This window comes from Panthera uncia, chromosome B4, assembly GCF_023721935.1.
Source record: "Panthera uncia isolate 11264 chromosome B4, Puncia_PCG_1.0, whole genome shotgun sequence".
NCBI classification, from domain to species: Eukaryota; Metazoa; Chordata; class Mammalia; order Carnivora; family Felidae; genus Panthera; species Panthera uncia.
Window position 1 is genome coordinate 101,978,536 of NC_064809.1, and position 7,681 is coordinate 101,986,216.

Genomic DNA, 7,681 nt, shown 5'->3' on the forward strand with positions numbered 1-7,681 from the left:
TTTTTTTTTTTTTTCCTTCCCCTCCCCCATGGGTTTCTGTTATGTTTCTCAGGATCCACATAAGAGTGAAACCATATGGTATCTGTCTTTCTCTGCATGGCTTATTTCACTTAGCATCACACTCTCCAGTTCCATCCATGTTGCTACAAAAGGCCATATTTCATTTTTTCTCATTGCCACGTAGTATTCCATTGTGTATATAAACCACAATTTCTTTATCCATTCATCAGTTGATGGACATTTAGGCTCTTTCCATAATTTGGCTATTGTTGAGAGTGCCGCTATAAACATTGGGGTACAGGTGCCCCTATGCATCAGTACTCCTGTATCCCTTGGATAAATTCCTAGCAGTGCTATTGCTGGGTCATAGGGTAGGTCTATTTTTAATTTTCTGAGGAACCTCCACACTGCTTTCCAGAGCGGCTGCACCAATTTGCATTCCCACCAACAGTGCAAGAGGGTTTCCAGGCAATTTTAACTCTGGGGATCTTCTTAGGCATCATTAGCAATGGTTTGCACTTTTTCTGAAAGACAGTCTCTTTTGTGGGTTTTCCTTAATTGTCCCTGCAAAGCATCCACATATTCAATGGCTTCTCCAAACTTAGGTTGCTATAGACTATCTCCTAACATCACTTAAAATCCTAGATGGTTACAGATATAGAACACACTAGTGATCATCTAGTGGAGTAGAATGTTCTGCACATTAGCATCCTCTATGGTGCTTTAAAAAATACCAATGGTTAGGCCTCAACGCTGGTGATTTTTTATGTAATTAGTTTAAGGATGACAAAACGGTGTTTTTCTAAATCTCCCCAGATTTTTTTTTTCAATGTGCAAACAGGATTAAGGGATAGCTGATGTAGTGGAATTCTTTTTTTATAGTCAAACCGAACATAAGCAAGATAAAAATGTCCTGCTTTTCTTGGTGATACCATGAATCATTCTGAGCTAACTAGGACAGAGCTTCCCAGCCGGTGTGTTGCAAACAGATTACAGGTGTACTGAAACACCAGTCTCTCAGCTTCAGAGTCATTTGTCAAATCCTGGGACTTCCAGAGCTCCTGAGGTACTCAATACTAGGCATGAGCACCCTCCTCTGTCTACATTAGTATAATGGAAAACTTTATGATTTCCTCTTTACGCTACAATGTGAGCAAGATTGAGAAACACTGATCTGGTGTGTGCTTATCCTCAAGAGCCACTGGCTAATATTTCTTCTTTGAGAAGTCTATCTTTTCACCTTTTCTCCATTCAATTCCATTTTTTGGGCGCCTCGGTGTCTCAGTCGGGTAAGCGTATGACTTTGGCTCAGGACACGATCTCACAGTTTGTGGGTTTGAGCCCTGCTTTGGGCTCTGTGCTGACAGCTCAGAGCCTGGAGCCTGCTTCGGATTCTGTCTCTCTCTCTTTCTCTCTCTGCCCCTCCCCTGCTCATACTCTGTCTCTCCATCTCTCTCAAAAATAAATAAAACATTAAAAAAAACTTTTGTAATTCCATTTTTAATGTTTCCTCTCTCTTCTAAGCCCAGGTCATGTGACCAATTTTGTGTTATCAGTAATTTCTTCTGTCCAATAACTAAGTAAGGAATGAAAAGTTAAAACACCATGTAGAGGATGACCTCAGCAAAACTTAATTTTAAATGAATGTGAGTATTAGTGAATTATTAAGTTATTATTATGTCCTGGATCACAACCTCCTGGTTGGAAATGCAGACATCTAAATGACTATGGTCAAGTCACAATTTTTCAGCTTGTTGATTAGAAGGCCATGCAGATACAGAATCAAGAGTTTATTATATCACGATAAATTATGGGCATACATTAATTTCTTCAATTTATCTGCCTTGTACTTGACATTCACCACACATAAATAAATGAAAGGAACATAAATATTAACATTTCATAACAAAGACAGAAATTCTTATTATAAATGCATTGCTTTAATATCAAAAGGGCCATAATCAGTAACATGATTACGATGCCTTGGACAGCATTACACACTCTAGCATCCCCAGTCATACAAAATAAATATTAATGTGATTGAACTTATTAGATGCAAGGAATTTGATAATTCTTTGAACTTTGATTGTATTATTATTAAATCACCAACTCAGTACATGGGATCTAGCACCAAACAGATCCAAGTTCAAATCTCCATGCTTCTTTCTTGATAAATAAAGCTTTGACTTAGCTTCCCTGTGCATCAGGTTTCTTTGAAGTGGGGATTAAAATAGGTTTCAACTCATTGTAAAAACAGAGATAATGTATTTAAAAAAACTTACTGTCATTGTTACCCTCTCAGCACTCAGAATCCAAACCGACTTTCCAAATTTCTTTATTCAACCCAACAACAATTGTGTTTCATTTATCCCTTGCCCAATTGTTTTTGGTTGCCTGGAATTTTCTTTTTACTCATTTCAAGATCTAGTTTCACTGCCCCCTCATCTATGAAGTCTTATCAATCCAGAAACTTTTTAATGTCACACAATTAGTCCACACTTCAATTGTGGCCCTTACTAAAGTCTGCAAAAGGTGAGTTATTAGCATGTTGGTGTGCTTGTACACTCAACTGGGGGCTGTTGGAGAATGTGGATTGTTCTCCACACAGCAGCCTGTAAGATCTGTTAAATATGTGAATCAGGCCATTGCATTCTCTTACTCTCAACCTTCCAGAAGCTTCCTGTCATATTTTGAAGAAAATGCAAAGTCCCTAAATACAATTCTGTCCTCAGTTCATGCCACCACGCCCCTATATACTGTCCACTGCCAAATGATCTCCTTGCAGTTCCCAAAATATAATGTCAATTGATACAATGAAGATCTAATGAGTACCAGCTATGAGGTGGATTCTATTCTAGGCATTTAGTATATATTGGTAAACACAATAGACACCCTTCTTTGTAGAGCTCCCACTGCAGTGGGAAGAAGTGCAAAAACCACCAATACAATAAGTAAATTAAATTGTATGTCAGAGGGGATAAGTGTAATGGAAAGAAGTAGAAGAGTGAAGAGAAACAGGCACTAGAACAAGGGAAGAGGGATTAGTGAGCTGTGATTTCAAATTCCATATTGATGTTGCCTCCTTGGTATTTGCAACTGCGGCTCCTTTTGCCTGGCTCTCTCCCCAGCCCACCCAATAGTCAGATGGTTCCGTCCATCAGTTACTTAAGGGTATGCCTAAACGTCAGCACTTCTGTAAGTTCTTATCTGAAGACGGTCTAAAAAGTATGTCCCCACTCTTTCCCTGCAACACTTTATTCCCTTAGTCAGCTTTATTTTCTCCATTGCACTATATGTGAAAAATGACATTTATTCATTTTATAAAGGAATGTATTTTTTTTTGTTTTATTAACTGTTGCATTCATTCCCATAATGTTTGGCATAAAGTTAATAAATATTCATTGAATAAATGAACGTAGGTAATAATTAGCTTCAACTAATCGTTATTAAATATCAGAGGTAGGGCCAAGAAGACTAAAATTTAGTCAATAATCTATTATTTCTCAATAACTGGGAAGAGTTTTTATATTTTAAAGTTCTGCTTCTGATGTCCATGGCACTTCTATTGAAAAAATTTCCTGACAAACTTCTTTAAATTGGACCACTGATTCATCAATTCAACAATTAAAAACTGAGTGCCTATAATGTTCTCAGCTTTGTACTAAGCACTGGGGATACAGCAATTCACTATATTGTGCACCTGAAACTAATATAACACTGTAAGTTATTTATATTAGAATTTAAAAATAAATAATAAAATTGTTTAAATGGAGATAATTATTTTAAAGTAATCTTTAATAAAAACCCCTATACATATATTATAAAAATTAAAATCCAAAAATTGTGAATATAATCACACTGCTAATCTTTTTGAGTTAAATTACCATTCAGCAATGGTCACAGAAGCTTGATATTTTTGTGTGTGTCTCCTCCCTGGATTCAGAGTAAAGCTAACTGTTTCTCCCTGGTGAAGGACCAGGAGCACCTGAATTGGTAAATGTTCCTTCTATTCTTAGGAGCTTTGGTCCTGATGACAATGACACTTAGATTAAGGGTTAGTGAAACATAAAGGTTTATATGGTTCAAATTTGTCCTCTGGGTCCAAAATGATGCAGTACCAGATCTACTGAGTAGTTTTTATAATCTATAAGTTAAAATGTACCAACATTTATACTTTTATACCTAGACTATAACTAAAACCTAGAATGATATAAAGATATAAACAAATATCCAAACTTTCACGTGAGAGACAGCCAGAAAGACAGTCTGAGGCAGAGAATGACCAATAAACTTTATGAACTATTATGTCTACTACTGATTTTAAATTATTTTCTGTTCGGTGATGTAATACCTTCGTTATCTTAAAATTACCCATAAAAAGCTGTATTTGTTACAATTTAGGGAAAGAAGGTAATGGAAATGCCTCCATGCATGAGTCAAGGAGGTTCAAGGAGAGGACAGATTCTGGTAGTATCTAAGAGTATCTAAGGTCATTGGAATTGAGCCTGCAGCATAAATCAGAAGCATCAAGTTTGATGCAAATGGCAGGCAAATTTAAAATCCCCCTTTACATCTAGAGAAATGTTAAGGGTACTTTAGCATTTATCATACCCATGATAAGATAGATATATTATTTAGATATTAAAGGAAATATCTTAACAAAATGTAAGGGCACCTTAACATCTATCACACCCATGATAAAGAATATTATTTACATATTTCAATATTAAAGGAAGGAACTTAAAGAAATGTCATTTATTTATTTAAAAATATATATTTGTATGTGTGTATATATATACAAATACATGTGTGTGTGTATATATATGTATATATACTTTATTTGTGTATATATATACATATATATATATATATATGTGCTTTAGGAAATCAGTGTGTGTGTGTGTGTGTGTGTGTGTGTGTGTGTGTGTATACATACTTTCTATAAAGCTGTTTGAACTGTTGAGGATGCTACTGTGAACAAAACAGAAAAAACAGTCCTTTCCTCATGGAGCTTACCTTCCAGTGGAGTAAATAGGAGAACTGAATTTTTTTAAAAGGTAATTAGAAAAGGCCCCCAGGAAAAAGTAACATTTGAACAGAAACAGACTTGAGGTGAAGAATGAGCCATGGAGGTATCCAAAGGAAAAGGGTATTGGGTAAAGCAAAGAAGAAATACAAAGGTGCTAAGGTGGTAGCATGCTCAGGGTGTGAATAAAGAAAAGGGAGGGTGGTGTCCCAAGCTGGGTACATGAGCAAGGGAGCTTTAGATGACAAAATCACAATGAGACAAGAAGCCATATTATGGTGGATGTTATAGGGCATTAACTGGGCATTGGCTTTTATTCTGAGTAAGACAGGAGGCAGGGTTGAAGGCTATGGAAGGCCTTGAGGGGAGGAGAGACATGATTAAATGGTTGACCAACGTTTTAAAAGAATCATTCTGCCTTCTGGGTTAAGAATAAAGTATAGACAATACCCAGTAGTGGGATTACTAGATCATAGGGTAATTCTATTTTTAAATTTTTTGAGGAAGTTCCACACTGTTTTACACAATTGCTGTACGTTTGCCTTCTCACCTATAGTGCATAAGGGTTCCTTCTTCTCCGCAGCTTTACCAACACTTGTTGTTTCTTGTGGATGTGTTTCTAGCCATTCTGACAGGTGTGAGATGATAACTCACTGTGGTTTTGATTTGCATTTTTCTGATGGGAAGTGATGTAGAGAACCTTTTCATTATTTACAATAGCCAAGATATTGAAGCAACCCAGTGTCCACTGATAGATGAATGGATAAAGAAAATGTGATATATATGTTTGTATGTGTGTGTGTGTGTATACATATATATATATATGTATACACACACACACACACACAATGGAGTATTACTCAACCATAAAAAAGAATGAAATCTTGCCACCTGCAACAACATGAGTGGATATAAAGAGTGTAGTACTAAATGAAATAAGTCAGTCAGAGAAAGATAAATACCATATGATTTCACTCGTATGTGGAATTTAAGAAACAAACAAAAGAAAAGAAAGAGACCACCAACCACCACCACCACCACCACCACCAACAAATTCTTAAATATAAAGAACTGGTGGTTGCCAGAGGGTCGGTGGGTGTGTACATGGGTTAAATAGATCAAGAGGATTAAGTGGTAATAACTGAGTAATGTACACAAGTGTTGAATCACTATTTTGTAAAACTGAAACTTAACTATAATGAAATTTTAAAAATACATAAAAATTTAAAAACAAAAAAGAATGAGGCTTGGGGAGGGGAGGTTAGAGGGGTACAAGGGAAATGAACTAGGGCGCTATTCAGGTGAAAGCTAATGGTGGCTCAGACAAAGGTGGAAGTGGTAAAGGCGACTGAGACCTAGCTGGACTTTAAAAATATTTTGAAGGTAGATTTGGAAATAAGAGAAATAAGAAACCAGCATAACTCCAAGAATTCTACCTACATGAAGACTATGGTTGGATCAAGTTTGGAAGGAAGATCCACAACTCGATTTTCAACATGGACATCTATTAGACATTCACATGGAGATTTTAACTAGGTGGTTGGACACATGAGCTTGGGTTTCAGTGGAGAGTCTTAGCAAGAACAATAAATTTGGAACTCTTCAGTGTGTAGACTTAGGGGAGTAAATACTGGAAAAAAAGAGAAGTCTAATTACTAAACCCTCCAGTGCCCCAATATTAAGAGTCCAGCAAAATGAAGAAGGGCCAGCAAAAGAAGCTAAAAGGAGGGGCCAGTAAGCAATACACTAGGATGCGGATGGTGTTTCACCAGTGGAGCATCCCACTCGTAGTCTCCTACCTGAAGCAAAAGGCTTCTACTTAGAGAAGGCAGCCTCTTTAGCCAAGCCGATAACTTGGATAGCAAACCAGGTAGACTGAAAAAGGAAGTGGCATTTTCCTGGTCAACTAGATGATGTTCATGATGTTGATGTTCAGTCACACGATTATATTCCCATTCTGACTCTAATGGAGGGTCAGGAGGGGAATATAATAATGAACAACTTGTGCCTAAATTTGATACAGAGCTCAACGCCAGTACCTGAAATAATCTGGGAGTGCTAGATGTCAGCAGTAAGAGGTATATAGATTCTTCGAGTAAAATGTTGATATAATCCAGTGATTGATAATTTTCTTTTTTTCTAAATAGAATATATTTTATTTATTTTATTAAGTGTTTACTTTTAATCCCAGTATAATTAACATAGTGTCATATTAGTTTCAGGTGTCAAATATAGTAATTCATTCTATACATTCAATTCTATACATTATTCAGTGCTCATCAAAATAAGTGTACTCTTTAATCTCCCGATCACCTATTTCACCCATCCCACCTTCCACCTCTGCTCTGGTAACCATAAACAGAATGTATTTTAAGTGAAATTATATGTGGGAGCCCAAGATGTAAGCCATATAAAAGTGGAATTTCTTTGTTTGAGTCAGAATCAGAGTCCTGCTTGTTCACAGTCCTGCTGAAGCTAACCTCATTGAGGCATCCTGACATAGTCCTAGGGCCTTGGTAAACATGGCTTAAAAACACAAGCATAAATGTAAAAAAAAAAAAAAAAAAAACCTTAATCAGTTCAGAGGGGAAAATAATCGGCATTTGCAGCAGTCAGGAAAGGTTTGGGGGAAAAGGACCTCCATAAAATATGTCC